This window comes from Carassius auratus, unplaced genomic scaffold (genome assembly GCF_003368295.1).
Source record: "Carassius auratus strain Wakin unplaced genomic scaffold, ASM336829v1 scaf_tig00026529, whole genome shotgun sequence".
NCBI classification, from domain to species: Eukaryota; Metazoa; Chordata; class Actinopteri; order Cypriniformes; family Cyprinidae; genus Carassius; species Carassius auratus.
In genome coordinates this window covers 245-21,167 of record NW_020525525.1, presented here as the reverse complement: position 1 = coordinate 21,167, position 20,923 = coordinate 245, and the positions used below count along the sequence as shown (strand labels likewise).

Here is a 20,923-nt window from a genome sequence, read left to right as displayed (position 1 = left end):
GTTATTATTTATAGACGAACAACTGTTGTTCATTCTTAAATCAGTTGAGGATGAGTCATTTGTATTAGGGAAGAAGGGACACCTTGTGGTTGGAGTATTTCACAAACTGGTGATAGAGTCTGAAGAAACAACGAGGCGACGTCTCTCTTGAGACGAGGAGGATTGCAACAGTATCGGAATGTTTTTCTAGTTTTTAGGAAATGTGAAGAACCTGTATGTATTCCTTTGAGCTTGTCCTGTAGGCAGAAACGGGGTCTACAAGTGCTATTGAAAGATCTAAAGACCTTCAGGACGTGAAACAGTAGTCAGCTAGAGACTGGTTTTCTTTGGGAATTCCTTCAAAAAGCCTACAGAAATACATAGATAAAACATACTGTTAACGCTTTCCTAAGATGTTGCTGAAATGGACATTTCTTTTGGGTGAGTAGATTTAGTTTTATTCTGTTCACGTGTGTGGTGAATGTTTTTGTGTCATACTGAAGTTGGATTAGTAGCCAGACTTCTGGGAATATGTGTGTCAGAGACCGTAAGAGCGTTATATGTGTGTGTTTGTTTTAAAGAGTATTCTCGTCCATTTCCGTTGTGAGTAATCTTAAACCAGAGATACGCGAAAGCGTGTACTGTACCAAAGTATCGCGTTCATTGTGCACCAACACGACACACACTCGCAAACAAAGCCATTGATAATAAGAATGATATCGTCCTATGAGGAAATTTGAGGAGTTATGGAAATTATGAGGAGTTTGTTTTTCTCCATAAAAAGTGACCTACACACACGCATCCAGTACTGTCCAGACACACCTACAGATAATTTTTTGTCAGATGTGCCGTTTCCTAGGTCTTATCATAAATCGCTTTAAAGTCCCCCTTCTTTGAAAGGAATGGAAGCCAGTGCAAACATGTCCCTCACAAAAAGGCATCTGTCTGAAGAGGAATACAGTCTCCAGCATGCTGCGTCGATTATTTCTGACTCGTCACAGAAGCAGTGTGGCTTGTATTCAAACTGTAGTCCTTTTTAAAAATCTTTCTTTAAATGTGCAAAATGCAATTTAGAAGAATAAGAGCTTATGTAAATATGACCGTTTATGATTACAGCCATAGGAAGGTTCAGCAATCCCTCGTAGTTTGTCAAAGTAGCACTCATAGTTTCAATTTCACGATAGCAATCATGATGTACAGATTTGATCTTAAACTGATTAAGTCTTAAACTGTAGAAGTTGGCTAAGTTTAGCGAACATTAACAACACCCACATGGAAAAATACTATAGGAATTTATAGTAAATAGTGTTTTTCAACCTTACTATAGAGAAATACTTGAATTGATTTGTAATCCTATAGTTGCTGTGATAATAGAACCATACTAATATAAATAAATTACCCAATAGTGTACTAAGATTTCTACAGTTGTAGGGTATTCTATACTAAAATATACTACAGTTTACTGTACTGGGGCGTAGCCATCTTTTCAGAAGTGAGGGGGACAGAAAACACACACACACACACATATATATTTGCTGCCATTACAATATAATATAAAACATTACAATATAAAATTTCTGTAATCTATATAGCCTACCAATCAACAGTTTTATAAGTAAATTTTTTTGATGTTTTTAAAGAAGTCTCTTCTGCTCACCAAGCCTGCATTTATTTGATCCAGAATACAGCGAAAGCAGTAATATTGTAAAATATTTTTACTACTTAAAATAGCTGTTTTCTATTTGAATATATTTTAAAATGTAATTTATTCCTGTGATCCAAGCTGTATTTTCAGCATCATTACTCCAGTCTTCAGTGTCTCATCCTTCAGAAATCATTCTTAATATGCTGAATTCTTAGTATTCTTTGATGAATAGAATGATCCACAGATCAGCATTTATTTGAAATAGAAAGCTTTTGCAACATTATACACTACATCATTTAAAAGCTTAGAGTCAGTATAATTTTTATTTTTTGGGGAAAAAAAATGGAAATTAATACTTTTATTTAGCAAGGATCCTTTAAATTGATCAAAAGTGATGATAAAGTCATCATTTTACAAGAGATTTATATTTCAGATAAATGCTGCTCTTTGGAACTGTCTGTTCATCAAAGAAACCTGAAAAACGTCTACTCAGCTGTTTTCAACATTATCATAATACGTTTTTTTTTTTTTTCTTAGCAGCAAATCAGAATATCAGAATTATTTCTTAAGGATCGTGTGACTGGAGTAATGAATTTATTCTATACGAACACACTTGTCCGAAAAAGTGCGGGGGACGAAGTTCCATGATGATAAAAGTGGGGGGCACATTGTCCCCCGCGAAATCTACGTCCCTGTTTATCGGTTCACTAATGCTAGTTTGCTGTAGCATTAATTAACAAAGTGTAAATACTATAATATATACCATATATTACACTTTACTATAGTAAGGTTCAAAAACACTATAGTATTTACTATAAATTACTAAAGTAATTTTTTTTCATGTGGGAAATTTGGCAAAAATCAGCAATATGCTAAACATATTACAGTTTGGTGTGGCTCTCTGCTTCTCTTTTTTTTGTAAGATTAAAATCCTTTCAACCACACAAAATAGGTTAAGTATTCACTTCTAAAATAATTTATCCAGAAGAGAATATAAATGAGTGAGGCGATTAAAAGCAATAACCTTAACTTTTTAATATTGAGGACCTGCAAAATCTTCATTTGATGAATCTACGATTTGACTGCAAATTGCATGCACATTCAATGATGTTATACAGCCATATTTTAATATCAAATTTTTAAAACAGTAAGTCATTTTACATCTTTATTTTACATTGTTTTTCTGTCACCTCCAGGTCTCTTTCTGCCGTCATGCAGTGGATGTGCGAGTGGATATACATTTGTTAAAGGGAAATGTGTTGGTAATTATGACTTTATTTAAGAATTATGTTGTTTGAATAGTAAACGTCTGTATCCCAGATCGTACACACATGTCTGTAAGATGTTTGTTAAAGTTCTCTTGATCTGGAAAGCATCTGTCTAGAAACATCTTTCAGATGTCAGTTTTACATACATTCTAAATCAGAGCATGATTAATGAGGATAGATCACCTATTCAGTTGATCGATTAATGGCTAAGTACATTTGTAAAGGACTCTTACCAATCAATCTCTTGTTCTCCTTATGTTTCTATATGTGTGTATAACACAATTCAGCAGCAAATGAAGACTGAAGCCAGGATGTGGTTTTCCAAAAAATCTTTACTCCAATTTCAGTTTAATAGGAAATAACTAAAGTCACATAAATCACTATTTACAAAACTAACTTACATCACATTACTCACTTGCATTACACTGCTCCTTTAAATTACACCGCTCCTTTACATTACACTGCTCCTTTAAATTACACTGCTTCCTTACATTACACTGCTCCTTTACATTACACTGCTTCCTTTACATTACACTGCTTCCTTACATTACACTGCTCCTTTACATTACACTGCTTTCTTACATTACACTGCTCCTTTACATTACACTGCTCCCTTTACATTACACTGCTTCCTTACATTACACTGCTCCTTTACATTACAATGCTCCTTTACATTACACTGCTTTATTACATTACACTGCTTCCTTACATTACACTGCTCCTTTACATTACACTGCTTCCTTACATTACACTGCTTCCTTATATTACACTGCTTCCCTTACATTACATTGCTTCCTTATATTACACTGCTCCTTTACATTACACTGCTCCTTTACATCACACTGCTTCCTTTAAATTACACTGTTCCTTTACATTACACTGCTTCCTTATATTTCACTGCTCCTTTACATTACACTGCTCCTTTACATTACACTGCTTCCTTACATTACACTGCTCCTTTACATTACACTGCTTCCTTTACATTACACTGTTCCTTTACATTACACTGCTTCCTTACATTACACTGCTCCTTTACATTACACTGCTCCTTTACATTACACTGCTTTCATACATTACACTGTTCCTTTACATTACACTGTTCCTTTACATTACACTGCTTCCTTACATTACACTGCTCCTTTACATTACACTGCTCCTTTACATTACACTGCTTCCTTATATTACACTGCTCCTTTACATTACACTGCTCCTTTACATTACACTGCTCCTTTAAATTACACTGCTCCTTTAAATTACACTGCTTCCTTTACATTACACTGCTTCCTTTACTTTACACTGCTTTCTTACATTACACTGCTCCCTTACATTACACTTTTCCTTTACATTACTCTGCTTCCTTACATTACACTGCTCCTTTACATTACACTGCTTCCTTACATTACACTGCTCCTCTACATTACACTGCTTCCTTACATTACACTGCTCCTTTACATTACACTGCTCCTTTACATTACACTGCTTCCTTACATTACACTGCTCCTCTACATTACACTGCTTCCTTACATTACACTGCTCCTTTACATTACACTGCTCCTTTACATTACTCTGCTTTCTTACATTACACTGCTCCTTTACATTACACTGCTCCTTTACATTACTCTTTTTCCTTACATTACACTGCTCCTTTACATTACACTGCTTCCTTACATTACATTGCTTCCTTACATTACACTGCTCCTCTACATTACACTGCTTCCTTACATTACACTGCTTCCTTACATTACACTGCTCCCTTACATTACACTGCTTCTTTACATTACACTGCTTCCTTACATTACACTGCTTCCTTACATTACACTGCTCCCTTACATTACACTGCTCCTTTACATTACACTGCTCCCTTACATTACACTGCTCCCTTACATTACACTGCTTCCTTACATTACACTGCTCCCTTACATTACACTGCTCCTTTACATTACACTGCTCCTTTACATTACACTGCTTTCTTACATTACACTGTTCCTTTACATTACACTGCTTCCTTATATTACACTGCTCCTTTACATTACACTGCTCCTTTACATTACACTGCTTCCTTACATTACACTGCTCCTTTACATTACACTGCTTCCTTTACATTACACTGTTCCTTTACATTACACTGCTTCCTTACATTACACTGCTTCCTTACATTACACTGCTCCCTTACATTACACTGCTCCCTTACATTACACTGCTCCCTTACATTACACTGCTCCTTTACATTACACTGCTTCCTTACATTACACTGCTCCCTTGCATTACACTGCTCCTTTACATTACATTGCTCCCTTACATTACACTGCTCCCTTACATTACACTGCTTCTTTACATTACACTGCTTCCTTTACATTACACTGCTTCCTTTACATTACACTGCTCCTTTACATTACACTGCTCCTTTACATTACACTGCTTTCTTACATTACATTGCTTCCTTGCATTACACTGCTCCCTTACATTACATTGCTCCTTTTCATTATACTGCTTCCTTTACATTACACTGCTTCCTTTACATTACACTCCGTCCTTAAATTAGATTGCTTACTTGCATTACTACAATATTACCTGATAAGGAAAGAGAGAGGAGGAGATAGACAGAGGGAGAAATAGAGGGAGAGAGGGCAAGGCCCCGAGAATAGAGTTCCAGCAAAGGAAAGACTCAGTAAGGAACAGCTAGAAGAAAGAAAATAACCAGAGCAACATTTACAGTCTTCTTTTATCCCTTCCTTGACCATGTGATTAAAACCCAAATGTGAGACATTAAAACAGTCCATTTCAAATGACTCTTACAAGTCAGTCCTTTTTAGTGAATAAAAAAGGACACTGCACTACGATTAAAGCAATTCAAATACCAGAGAGCAGATAGAATTAAGTTTGGGATACCGGCATCTAAATTAGGTCAATTTGAATTAGAGATCAACAACGCTGACTGGGATATTATATTACAGATAAATGAGAGGAACTTTTGTTGCACTTCCTTAACTGAAGCTGTAACTAACTTGGTAAACAAATATTATATTCCTTTGAAATGCTCAAGGAAAAATTTATCATTACCATGGTTAAACAGTGATATTCGTAATCTTCTAAAATAAAAAAGAGACCAAGCTTTAATAACTGCATTATTTTCTAAATTAAATACAGATCGTTTAATCTATAAAGGTCTCCGAAACAAAGTAGTACAAGAATTACAGAAGTCAAAAGTATCACATTATAATAATATAATATATATAATATAATATAAATAATAGTGCCAAAGGTCAAAGTACAGCCCTATGGAAACAATTAAATAATTTAACAAATAATAAGCAGCAAACAATCAAAGAGTTACAAATAGATGAAAAAGTAATTGATGATAAAGGTTCTCTAGCATATTAGTTTAATAAATACTTTATAAGTTGCGTAGATGAATTGGCTCAAAATTTTAAACCAGTGTTATTAAATAATAAAGTGGAGGATGAGCTACCAAATTAATTTTTTATTACGGAGATTTGAAGAAAATAGAATAACTGAAATTGAAAAGCTTGTACCGAATTCAACAGTAAAAGATGTTTACAATTTAGATATTAATTTAATAAAAATAAATAGCACCATAATGATAGCTCCGTTAACTCATCTGACAAATGTATCAATTAGATACTGTATTTTCCCTAACACATGGAAAAAAGGCTGTAGTTACATCAAACTTTAAATCAGGGGATACAAGCCTGATTTCAAATTATCGAGCAATATCAATCTTGCCGGTTTTGTCAAAGATTTTGGAGAAGGTTGTAGCTGAACAATTAATAAACTATCTAGAGAGCAATAACCTCCTACACAAACATCAATTTGGTTTTAGAGCCCAGCATTCCACAGAAACAGCTATATGTTATTTCTTGGAAAAAGCTAGACAGTCTGTGTATGAGGGTCATGTGATGGGAGCAGTATTTATTGACCTAAGAAAGGCATTTGATACAGTTAACCATACTATTCTCTTATCTAAACTGAGTGCATTTAATTTTAGTAAACGTTCAATTGGGTGGTTTACCTCATATTTAAATCTAAGAGATCAGTGTGTTAAAATTGAGGATACAAAATCATTCAAATAAAATGGGTTTACCACAAGGCTCAATCTTAGGCCCCTTGCTTTTTAGTTTGTTTAAAAATGATCTACCATGTTGTTGCCCAGATGTTGAATGTCAGCTTTATGCTGATGACACAGTAATTTATACATTGGCTAAATCATCTGCCAAGGTTGCTTTAAATAAACAAATGGAAATGATATCTATATGGCTCCAGGAAAATTATCTCAGTCTGAATGTTAAGAAAACTGTGTTTATGTGCTTTTCTAATAGAAAGCAAAAAGAAAAAGTAAAATTCAAGTAAATAATAAAGAAATAGAGGAGGTAGATGAGCTTAATTCTTTAGGTACTCTTTTAGACTCTCAACTTAACTTTGTTAAATTTGTCAAAAAAAAGCTGTCAAAAATAGTAAGCAGTAACCTAAACTGTTTTAGACTTATTAGAAAATATATCTCAAATGAGGCAGCTCATCTTTTTATGCATGCAATGATCTTGTCCTGCATCTCATACTGTATTACAGTTTGGACTCAAACAGGTGATTCCTTAATCAAAAAAATTTAAATGTTGTATAATCGTGCTCAAAAAATAATGGATAAAAAGCCAAATCGATGGCATCATTGCAACGTCTTAAAATTTTTTAATATGCTAAGTTTACAAATTTTAAAAAGCTATATAAAATTTATTTTTTAAATGTTTGCACAATAAATCACCATCTGTTCTATGTAAACGGATAAAGAGACACGATGATACATGTAGAATCACTAGGAGTTCGGCAGGTGGGAATTGTAGGATACATTTTAGTAGAACTGCACAAGGGCAAAGAGCCTTTTCTATTGAGGGCTCCAAACTCTGGAACCTGTTGCCAAATGAGTTTAAGGCAATACTTGAAATAAAGTCCTTTACATTGAAGGTAAAGCGGTGGTTTAAAATAAACCAGAACTGCACGCATATTTAAATGTATGTATAAGTGTAATGTAAAGTTTTTTTTCTTTTCTTATACATATAATTCAGGGAGGTATTTGAATATATTTAAGGGACATATTGTGGTAGTTTTATTCTTTGTTTTTATTTAACTTTTTTAGAAAAGCCTTTCTAGAGACCTGAGATGCAAATTAGCTTATGCTATACTCTCTATGTGCAATACATATTTGCCAGTTTTGACTGGGATAATGTTTCTTTTGTACTGTCCCTATACAAATAAACTTATAAATAAAAAATAAATAACTATTTTAAGTGATTTCCCCAACGAAAATGAGCAATCTTTTATTTTCACAAACAGATACAACAAACAGAATCTATTTGGCTTGATTAGTGATTCTTAGACATTCCAAACAATCCTTTTATAGCAGCACATGCTATATATGATGAATGTTACATTGGATTTGAACAAAGAAACTACAGCTGAGCACTTTATTTATAGTTCTGTAGTTCTATTTTAACTTTGTAATGATGTTTCCTTTCTGACTGTCTTACAGATATAGATGAGTGTGTGACAGATCCGGGTCTGTGTGGTGATCATGCTCAGTGTTTCAATACACCTGGAAGTTACTACTGCAACTGTAATGAAGGATTTCGATCAGCAGCAGCCAATTTCACAGCAACATCGGGGGAGTGTATTGGTACGAGAGAGGATTATGGGATAAAAGAGTCCACTACTGTGATTTAAATACTGTAACTAATATCAGCTGCTTCCCCCAACAGATATCAATGAGTGTATTGAGAAAACACATGAATGCCAAGGTGATATGAAGTGTAAGAACACTATCGGCTCCTTCGAGTGTATCTGCCCACCTGGATTTCATGAACCAACAAAAGGCTCAGGATGTGAAGGTGAACAGCTTCACTCATAGTGCTTTTCTCCATTGGCTGTTAATCAAACCAAATAACATCTTTACAATTCAGAAATCACCTTTTTTCATTAAAGGTCTGGGTTTTATTTTCCAGAAATTAGGTTTGTTTACCATTAGTGCCATGTTGTTAAAACTGTGCTTATATCTATAACTAAAAAGGCCTGTATTAGATAAAAACACTGACATTTTTATACATTATGTTGGCTTTCCCCGAAAGCCCCGGTTAATTCCTGACCCTGATTATAACTATCCAATATCCATGTGATGCATTTAACAGTTTTAAAAATATAATATAAGTACACAGAATCAGTTCTTGCCACCAGATCAGAGGAAGAAAAAGCAATTATATGCCATGAAACTGTATTATGCTACTTCTCAACATAATTTGCAATATGACTTTGCATGCAGGTACCATTAATTTATCACCTAACCAATGAAAACATTATATTTGCCTTTGCAAAACATGTTAAAACATCAGATTGAAAGGATGTTTATTTGTCACTCCAGAAATAGATCAAGGTGAGCATTTTGCATTTCATGCCGTGAGCTCTGGTGTTTGACAAAAGTTTTAGATAATCTTGGGTTTGTCATAGAAAAAGAGACTTTGCAAACAGTACGAGTTGCCTCGACATAACCTCATTTAGTCTGGCTGATGCAATCATTAACATGTTTGCACATGAAGCGATAAATGTGTTTCCCAGCGTATCTCGCTAACTGCTACCATTAAACTACTTTACATGTGAACACGTTTGTCTGTGTGTGTGTGTGTCGGCTGCAGATGTGGATGAGTGTGTGTCCTCAGTGTGTGGAGTTCACAGCAGTTGCATTAACACACTTGGCAGCTTCCACTGCATCTGTTCTCCAGGGTTTCTCAAACATGAGAACGGCTCCTGTACAGGTGAGCATCTATCCTGCAGCATAAATGGCTGCCCACTGCTCCAGGTGTGTGTGTGTGTGTGTGTGTGTGTGTGTGTGTGTGTGTGCAGAGGTGTGGACTCGAGTCATGTGACTTGGACTCGAGTCAGACTTGAGTCATGAATTTGATGACTTCAGACTCGACTCGACAAAATGTACAAAGACTTGCAACTCGACTTGGACTTTAACATCAATGACTCGTGACTTCTCTTGGACATGAGCCTTTTGACTCGAGAAGACTTGCTACTTGCCATGAAAACCTGGGGGAAAAAAAGTTCACACGGCTTACAGAGCCCCGCATGTCACCTTTAGGAGAAAAAAAATCCATCCGTGGCTACGATTTTGCAATCTGTCCCCTCAGTTTATAAACCGTTCTCACGAATTCATAAACCGTTCCCTCGGTTTACCAAATCGTACCCAAGGATTAACAAACCTTGCCCACGAATTCCCAATCTGTGCGCTTAGATTTTGTAAACCGTACCCTTGGTTTTTGAATCCGTACCCACGAATTCATATTCTGTGCGCACGCTTTCGCAATCTGTAAACTGACACGCATTTGTAGCTCCGCCCCCACCGGCAGATTCATTTCTGTTTATTAAACATTATTTTTCATAGTATCCAATGAGTCCACGATCAGCATTCACAAAATAGTCTTCTTTTTAGCGTTTATTTTACATTAACCACCAATAGGATAAGACACAGCCGCCTGTTTTATGGCCAAAAAAAAAAAAATGCTAAAAAGAAGAAGAAAATAAGAGTAAAAAGCAGTACAAAACAAATAATATGCCGATTATGTTTTCATTCCTTTTCTCTCTAACTGAACGCAATGTTATTTTTGGCCTCATCATTATTTAATAATAACATTAACAGTGAAACATGCATCTAACTCCGGCAGGTAGGGTGGGGTGGGTGGAGCTTAGTATAATAAAATCACAAAAATAAGTCTTCATGCATGTTATGAAAGAATTGTACACAAGCATTTCCAAAACTGTCAAAGGTTATTTTAAAATGAAGCAATTCATGAATTTTCTTGTACTCATTTATTAAGCCTACAAATTAAAATTATAAAAAAAAAATATATATTATTATACAGGTTATGCATAAGAATCTTTTATCCAAAACAATTTACAACAGAGGAAAAAATTACTCCAGAGTTAATCACAATGCCAGGTTTATTGTAGCTACAATAATAACCAAGATTATTCCTTTATTATTATTAAACCTATTCCACATAATAATATTCAGTGAAACTGTATGTTAACACGTAGCTTGCTGCATGAATCTGTGAGTACGATTTACAGATCCGTGGGAACGGTTTGCGAAAGCGTGCGCACAGATTATGAATTTGTGGTTCCGGATTCAAAAACCGAGGGTATGGTTTACAAAATCTGAGCGCACGGATTGAAATTCGTGGGCACGATTTGTTAAACCGAGGGAACTGTTTATGAATTCGTGAGTACAGTTTATAAACTGAGGGGACAGATTGCAAAACTGTCGCCACGGATTAATTTTTTTTCTCCTACAGGTGACGTACGACACCTGAAGTTGCACAAAGAAAGGTAAGTTTTGAAAGAATGCTAAGCACCTTATCGGATGTACCATACTGTATCAATGAGACCGTAAACGCACATCTCCCTTGTTGGTTCATGCTATCAAAAATAGGGATTTTTGAACCCGGATTATATGAGGTACATGAGTGTAGCACACTCAGATGGAAAACCTCGCCAACATCATGTCAATGTCCATTTTATTTCTGTGGTAAGAGGACTTGAAATGACTCGAAACTAAAATGGTAGGACTTTGGACTCGACATGAGACTTGTTGGCTTTGACTTTTGACTCGACTCGGGACTTGCCTCATCTTTGACTCGACTTGACTCGGGACTCGAGGGCAAAGACTTGAGACTTACTTGTGACTTGCATAACAATGACTTTGTCCCACCTCTGTGTGTGTGTGTGTGTGTGTGTTCACTGCTGTGTGTGTGCACTCTGGGTGGGTTAAATGCAGAGCATGAATTCTGAGTATGGGTCACCATACTTGGCTGAATGTCACGTCACTTAATTTAGTTGGCCTCTTCACCCTTTTAATATTTCAAAGTAATTTGCTTCTAAATAATTGCCATGTTGTTTCATAGCAAACATTTGTGCTTTGCTGAATCAAACCTTGAAGTAGTAGATGAGATTACACTTTCTGATTATAATTCACGATGAATGAAGTTTATGAGGTGGTGACTCTTATATATTGACTGTCATTCAACTATTACTGACCAAAAGTCCTACTAAACAAATAACGGAGTAATACTTCAGTGTTGAAAAAAAAGAACTCTACCGGCTCAGGCTTTTAGTCGTGAACACTTAATATAAAATCATCAAAAGTGGTGACATTTTTCATACTGCAGTGCAGGATGGTAATTTTTACTATGGTTTTCCCAACCATGCATTGCAGCATGAAGAAGTTGGTTGATTGTTACCATTGTCGAGATGATGGATGTTGATGACTCATCATATAAATAAGAGCTAATAGCTGCTCACTGCATAATACTGATCTCTCTGTCTCACAACACTTCACACATTGCTACATAGAAACATCAAACAGAAACTCAAGAATCAAGAGCCCAACTAGAGCAAACACTGATCTCCATTATGGTGACGCAATTTTACCCAATAAAACATCAACATCTTATCCTCTGTAATCCTCAATAACAGCACTTGTTCATCACTAAAGCACAATTATCCTCTTTGAGGACTTGGGATTTTACTTGAAGAATTGGTTGTGACTTGAAAAGGCCAAGTCTGCCCACCTAATCTAAATTCTAACAATATTATTAAATAAAACGATATCATAATAGGAATCAACATTCATCCATCTTCTCTCTCTCACAGACAAAGATGAATGTAAAGGGGTTCCAGATGTTTGTGGCACAAACGCCAACTGCTCCAATCATCAGGGCAGCTACAGCTGTAAATGCCATGAGGGTTACAGTAACTATGGCAATAGCCAATCAAAATGCACTGGTGAGTGTTCAGTTTGTATGTGCACATCAGTGTTCATGGTGTAGATGCTGATGTGGGAAACAATTAACTGTTTTGTTGCTGTTTGCAGAGATGAGCTGCGACCACTTTGAGTCTGACACAGAGGACACGCCTGCAAAGGTAGAACGACTCCTCATGATTATTTTGTTAGAACTTAGTTAAAAATCAGTCTTTAGAGTTTGGTTTCTGTGTTTCTTCTAGTTGAAGACTTTACTGGCGGTGTTGAGGAGCAGCTGTGAGTCTCTGCGTGGCCCAAATGGCCATCAGACAGGAGAGCAGTTGCTGGAGGTGAAACAAACAGCCCTCTTCCTCTTTCTGCTTGCTTCTGCATTTCTCAGTTTGACCGGGAATATTCCTCTAAATCTCTCTTTGTTTGACAGAACTTGTTTACTTTCACCGACGAGCTGCTGTCGGGTGAAAACATCGCTGACGGGAAGATGCTGAATCATTGTCTGGACGCGGTGGAGAACAGCATGCGTCTGATTGGACCTCAGCTGAAAGAGCCTGTGACCAGGATGGAGACGCACAACACCTGTGAGAAACAACATGCATTACACATATTCATTGTGTTTCTGGTCTTCAATCAGTGAAAACATTCTTAAACCAAATACTTTACTTTAGATGTGCTGTGTAAAATTAGGTTCATAGAACTTGCAGAAACTCTGATTACTGAATGGAAATACTGTTGTGAAAAATATATTTTATTATGAACACAGATTTTCACACATTTGTAATTGTTATTTAAGACTGAAATCAGTTCTGTGTAGACATGTGCCTGTATTCGGTGATGCGATATATCACAGTAATTAATATGCACGATATTGTTATCGTGGCCACTTCTAAATCCTGTGAATAATGTTATATATTACAAATTATTCCGACTTTGGAATGCATTTTAAGAATACTATTCCCATCAGCTGGTTAAAATGCACAACCCTGCTGTATGATGCTTAAAAGACAAAAGTGGCTCTGATGTAAAAAAAACAAAAAAACAAAACACACATGAGACGCACATGGGGAACATGTGAGAGACGTGCTGAATGAAAACACATTCACTCTCTGACAGCAGATGGAGCTAAACTGCAGAAAAATAGCAGCCTTTACTCTGGAAACCCCATAAATAAAGCAGCTGTGCTACTTTCTAAAACGTATTTAAATAGCCATTCAGAATTGTGGATTTGCAATGGTGTTCATCACAGCCAAATACTTAAATGTTTAGACTTAATAGGCTATTTATTTTCAAACTTCTTTTTTCATTTTAATCTGGACTACAACATGCCCTAGAGTTTATATTCTTTATTGTTAATTCACACTTTACGTTAGGGCTTAATTAGTTAACATTAGATAATTAATTAGTTAAAATAAACTGCCAATGAAAAATTATTCGGAACATTCATTAATCTTAGATATTCCAATATTTAATTAGACGTTGTTAAAATCAAAAGATGCAACTGTGTTATTTAATGATATAACATGAACTAAGAGTTGTTATTTTTTTTTTACAAAGATTAATAACTTCTGTAGCGAATGTAGATAGTGCTCATTGTGAATGTTAATGGTTAACTAATGACGTCTTCTTGTAAAATAATACCTGTTGGTCTTTGTAGTTCTTTTGCACATTAATCTGTGTAAAACTTTTAACTTAAAATGTTTCTGTATTGCTTTATTGTATTTAAATGTTCAGATATTTTTGTTATATTGTATGACGACCCCTTTTTAAAACTAAATTTCAATACAGTGATTATACCATGATCAAAGCAAGGGCAAATAATCCCAACAGGAAAAGTTGATACCGGCATATTGCTAGTTCTGTGTGATCATGTGTTTGACAGTTGCTGAGGTTGCGGTCATGCGGGGGCAGACTCCGCCCAGCGGGCGTGTCATTCTGAGCACAGACTCCGCCCTCTTCAACACCAGCTGGGAAACAGTTGTAGGCATATCATATCCAGGTACAACTAAAACCAGTGCATATATATGTACCAATGAAACCATCAGCACTTTCATGAGGAGATGTGAATGTTCTCTTGGTCACAGGTTTTGCATTTGCGGCTCTGGTCAGTTATAAAGATCTGAACTCTTCGAGTGATCTGCTCCACAAGATGAGCAATGAGAGATCAGACGATAATAAGAGTGTCACTTATCAACTCAACTCTAAAGTGGTGACGGCCGTCGTCAGTAATGCAGAAACCAAGCAGCTGTCAGAGTCGGTGACGCTCGTCTTTAGACACGTGGAGGTGAAGATACTGACAGATCAGCTTATGACCAGCACAAGATCTCACTGGAGACATTTCATTTGCAGAAAATCTAACATTCATGTATTTTTTTCCGTTTTCTGAACTGTCAATCAATATTCAGGAAAGAGTGGAGTCTGAGGGCGTGGCTTACTCTTGTGTGTACTGGGATGAGACTGAGGGGCGTGGTCTGGGCGTGGCTGTAAGAGGACTGAGTCTAACAGCACTCATACAGTGTGTTCCTGCTCTCATCTCAGTAGTTTCGCTGTGCTCATGGCTCTCTATCCTGTCCAGGTACATCTGTGAGCCAGAAAACAGGGGTTTAACATATTTAATTCAGATTATAGATTAAATGTTGATGATTTTCCCTCTTCCTCTCCTCCAGGACTCGTTTGATTTGGTGTTGATCACACAAGTGGGTTTAGTTCTGTCTCTGGTCTGTTTATTTCTCTGCATCCTGACTTTCAAGTTCTGCCGCTCCATCCAAGGAACCCGAACCAGCATTCATCTCCATCTGAGCATCTGTCTCTTCATTGCAGACCTCGTCTTCCTCTGTGGGATCACCAGTACTCACAATCAGGTGTGTCTGAGTGCAAAAACTACAGCTAACAGGAAACATTCTCAGAACTCTGGCCAACATTCTGGAAAGGTTCTCTCAAAGTTACAAACAAACATTCTTCCAGTAACTTTAATAGAACATGTTCAAAATTATATGCTCTTGAATTATGGTCTCAAAACATAAGCACAAAAACATCTTTAATTCATTCATGGATTGTTTACCTGAAACAGTTGTAGGTGGATGTTACTAGATATTAGTGGTCGACCGATATATCGCCATGGCCGATGTATTACTCGTTTGCCATCATCATTAAGGAAATATACATTTATATAAATTAAACAAATCTTTGAATGACTGATGGACATTTAATTTGCAAACTTAATCAAATCCATCTGTGAGATCTTGTGAAGATTGGTAATTTTTATCCAGCATGATCACATGTTCTATGCATGACGGTCGGTCCTTGTGACCTTAATGCTCTAAACATTTTAAACTCATGATTTCAAATTATGCTGTGCTTTATGCATTTGCCCACTGTCATATTCATGTCATTTTTTCTGTGTGCTGTTTTTTAAATCAGTGTTACCCTGGCTTTATTTGAAAAATATCTTTCCCAATGGACATAAACTTACCAGAATACTGAGTACCCTGTTAGTTACAGTGTTTACTTGCTTTATAAAGAGATACTCCACTGCAAAATGAGCATCTAATTAAACCTTTTGACGAGCCCGTCTGCTTGGGTGTGGTAGATGGTTGTCCGTAGATGCTTTATGCAGAGCAGCCGGCAGATGTCAGCCATTAGTCGGGTCATAAATGGGGTTCCCTGATCGGTCAGGATCTCCGCTGGGATGCCGTAAGCTAAATAAAAGGAACAGCTTACTTGCGATGTTTTTTATTGGTAATCAATAAATAATTAAAATAATAATTTACTGGTATTGTGTGAATAACATTGTGGATGTAATCCACAAAACATTTACTGTGAGCAAACCTGAGGATGCCCTGACGTGTGTTTCTCTCTCAGGTAGCGTGTGGGATTGTGGCCGGTCTGCTTCATTTCTTCTTCTTGTCTGCGTTCTGCTGGATGCTGCTGGAGGGGGTTCAGCTCTACCGGATGGTTGTGCTGGTGTTTCACACCACATTAAAACACATCTACATGTATTTGGTCGGATACGGAGTCTCTCTCGTCATCGTCACCATCTCTGCCATCGCCTTCCCAGCAGGATATGGGACCAGTAGACAGTGAGTGTCTGCATCCAGCACTGTTTATTTGTAGAAGTGTGTCTGCAGAAGGCATTATATCACTTTGGTATGCATTTTGATCTCAAAGTACACTGGTACAATTTGTCTAAACTATGCAAACACCTGGTGACACCTCTGTTCATGCGCAGTATTCAAAACAATCAACAGCAAAAGAATGAAGAGTTCTACCTGTCAGAGCCAATTTTGGTTTTGCTTTTAAATAATTACTGAGCATTTTATTTCTCTCCAAGCTGGCTCTGTTTGTGTGTGCACTGAGATGAGGAAACACCTGAGAAACAACACGAGCCTTGTATCTTCCCTTGTAATGACTGTAATCTCATGTGGCTTCTTATCACATAATGGTGCAGAAATACATTCTATAAACTGTAATAAAGACTATGTCGATTAGCAATTGATTATAATTAAAATACCAGAGGTGGTTTTAAGAACACATATAAAGTTGCCACAGTAGAGAATTTCTTGTCTTAATGTTCTTTTTGAATGTCATCATTCAAATCGCTTCTGTCATCTTTTGTTCAGTTACAGCAAAATATAACTTTTGTCCATATTAGGGATTTCCTAGAGCGTCCTGAGCTCTATTACTTATGTGACGCATATTGGGATTTTTTGCGCGAGGGTGCCCTCTGGCATCATGAAACGGACATTGCATTTGTTTATAGCACTTAATAATGGCAAATCCCCCCAAAAAAATACTTAGAAATATGATAGACAATGTTTTCATGTCTTCATACAGATAGTTTTAATTAAAGTGCACTGGAGTTTTTTTTTAAATGGCATTAAAAAATAGAATTTAAAAAAAAAACTAAACCGAAAACTATGGTTAAAAAAACAAGGTGTTTATTGAACTGTGGGCTGACTGTATTTTTCATCCCTACTGTTTACTCTTAAACACTGTATAACAGAAGAAAAAAATTCCAAGGTTGGCAGGTCTGCTTTTATAAGTAATTCATATCTAGGCTTCAGAAACACTCCTTCAGCCGCATCATGGTCAAACATCAACTCAGGAGCTGTAAATCCAGTTTAATCATTCACAGTGTCTGAGATGTAATGCCATTCCAGTCACAATCTGTTATCATCATAATAACTTCCATGGGTGGGTGACGTGTTTCTGTGCCAGCAGTGACTGTAAAAGACAGAATAGGAGGAAGAGACACAGGCAAGATCTAATCAGGATTCATCTGTTTTAAAATTGGACTTGCAGTCTGACTGAACTTTCTGTGGAAGAGCAAAGAAAGTCAGTAGGGCATGAAGATTATTATCATTAACTAAAACGAAATCTAAACCCTTAAAAATATAGTCTTGAAAAATAAACGGTAACTGAAATAAAATATAAGAAAGTTAAACGTTCTATTTCCGCTAGTAGCATTTTTCATTTTCATTTAAATGAACTTATACTAAATCCAAAATGAGTATTAATAAAAACTTATATAGAAATACTCAAATTATAAACAATTGTTAAAAAAGTGTCAAATTGTTAATGCAAACCATATTTAAAAAAAAATTATGAAAAAAAAAAAACACATTTACTTAAATCTTTAAAATGAAAATATAAAAATAAAAACTATATTTAATAGTATATCAAGGACATCAAAATAGCTCTGGATGGTACAGGTTTTAATAGAGTCGGAGGTAATGTGAATGAAGGATGAGCGAGTCTTTTGTATGTCGTAATCATCATCTTATCCTAATGTGTGTTGCAGCTGCTGGCTCTCTCTCGATCGTTACTTCATCTTGAGTTTCTTCGTGCCTGTCTGCATCGTCATTAGCCTCAATTGTTTCTTCTTCATCATCACTGTCTGGAAACTGGCCCAGAAGTTATCCAGCCTCAATCCAGACCTCTCCAGCCTCCACAAGATCAGGTCTGAGTGTGTTCTTATCCCCAAACTGATTCAGGCATGATTTTATTTCTGTCAGTGGTTTTGATGAAGTATATTTGGTGTGTAGGAGTTTCACGGTGACCGCTGTGGCTCAGTTGTGTGTTCTCGGAGGAACGTGGGTCTTCGGTTTCTTCCTCTTCCAGGAGGACGGGACTGAAGTCATGTTGTACCTCTTCACGATCTTAAACAGCCTGCAGGGGGCGTTCATCTTCATCATGCACTGCCTGCTGTCCAAACCGGTATCTAAAACACATCATGACTCAGAAACCACATGGTGACACACTCACCCACTGAACGTCTGCTAACAGGGGTTTGTTTTAGATTTAACATCTCAGTGGTTTAAAGTAATAGTTCACCTAAAAATAAAAATCACTTTTCACTTTTCCAACCACATAAGGTGAAATTAAGATAAGATTAAGATAAGATTTGCTTTTGGCCATAAGTGTTACAAGCAGCTTTTATTTAGGAAGCGACTAAACCTTTTGACAGTGCTAAGGGAGGCGCATCTGAGCACAGATTCAAGCATAATGTTTAAGTTCTTGATTTATCAAACTGAGCTGTGCTATATCCAATTTTTATATTCAGTTGGTATCCAAGTTATATTTACTTCATGCATATCCCAGTACTTTATTTGGGTGAACTGTTGGTTACAGCATTTACTTCCTTTTTATTCATAATTTAAATAATTTCTTTATTTGTGACAAATACTACATTAGAATTATTACAGATTTATTTTTGGTCTACAATTTACAAAATGTATAAAAACTGTAAATTTCAGTCTTTCATGGTTATGCATGTTATTTACATAGTGTAACATCATATATGTGACCCTGGGGCACAAAACTAGTCTGAAATCTCTGGGGTATATTTGTAGCAAGAGCCAAAAACACATTGTATGGGTCAAAAATCATTAGAATATTAAGTAAAGATCATGTTCCATGAAGATATTTTCTAAATTTCCTATCATAAATCTTAATCAAATCCTATCAAAACTAAATGTTTGATTAGTAATATGCATTGCTAAGAACTTCAATTGAACAACTTTAAAGATGATTTTCTCAATATTTAGATTTTTTTGCTCCCTCAGATTCCAGATTTTTCAAATAGTTGTATCTTAGACATATATTGTCCTGGAAAGCTTGTTTATTCAACTTTAAGATGTTTTATAAATTTCAGTTTTGAAAAAATGTACACTTAAGACTTGGTTTTGTTGTCCAGGGTCACATATATCATATTATATTATGCCACCCTGCTTTCTGATATATCAGCATCAGCCAAAAAAAGAAATCCATATTGGTTTGGCCATTAGCCAATGCATATGATTGGAGCTGCTCAGAAATACCTGTAATTTATTTAGCCAAATATAATTTAGTTTGCATGTTTGCATCCCTTCAGGTCAGGACGGAGTATTACACCCTGTTTGTCCGAATGTGTCCACACAGAAGAAAGTGGAATACAGTACCAAGCGGCAGTCAGGTGTGTGTGGTGTTTCAGACATTAAAGCAGTGTTTCTGGTTCTTCAGCTTCTTCATTCTTCCTTTGACTCTTACAGAAACCTCTACGGAGCGAAGACAGCACAGGAGAGTCCAAGATATAAAGCACTTGTCATATTCTGATTTTACCAACCCTTAAGCACTTGAACAGTTTTGTAAAAAATGAAGATTATCCACAAAGCTTCAGTTTGACAGGAGGTCGTCAATTCGTCCTCCTTATTCCTGTCCAATCAGAAGATCTGAAAACTGCTGAACTTTAGAAAGAATATATATATATATATATATATATATATATATATATATATATATATATATATATATATATATATATATGCTTTATTTACAGTTATAAGCTTGTCATCTGAACGGCTAAAATGGTTCCTGAATTTATTTTGTTATTAAAATGTATTTTGAAAAAGATTATTGTTTTAAGCTTTAATATTTCTAGTCAGTTTTTCTCTTGGTTTTGTCAATTAATTGGAACAACCGTGTTTGATAATAATTAGTAACTGACATTAATAATTTAATTAATAAGATTTGGTATTATTATCCTTAAATAACTCAAAGATTGCAGTTTTTAAACATGATATTTTTCAATGCAAATACAGAGAGAACTAATGAATACACAAATAAAACTGAGTGGAAGCAAGTGAAAGTGTTGGGATTTCTGGGAAATGAGCAGGAAAACAAAAACTTGTGGAAAACCGGACAGAAGCTTTTGGAAAAGGTGAAATAAACATCTAAAGGCCA

The 20,923-nt window shown here is 35.9% G+C and overlaps 1 pseudogene; it reads left to right on the top strand.

Annotated features, from left to right (window-relative positions):
- Nucleotides 1-109: 109 nt before the first annotated feature.
- On the top strand, nucleotides 110-20,457 carry LOC113078777 (adhesion G protein-coupled receptor E1-like; annotated as a pseudogene).
- The last annotated feature ends 466 nt before the right edge of the window (nucleotides 20,458-20,923 follow it).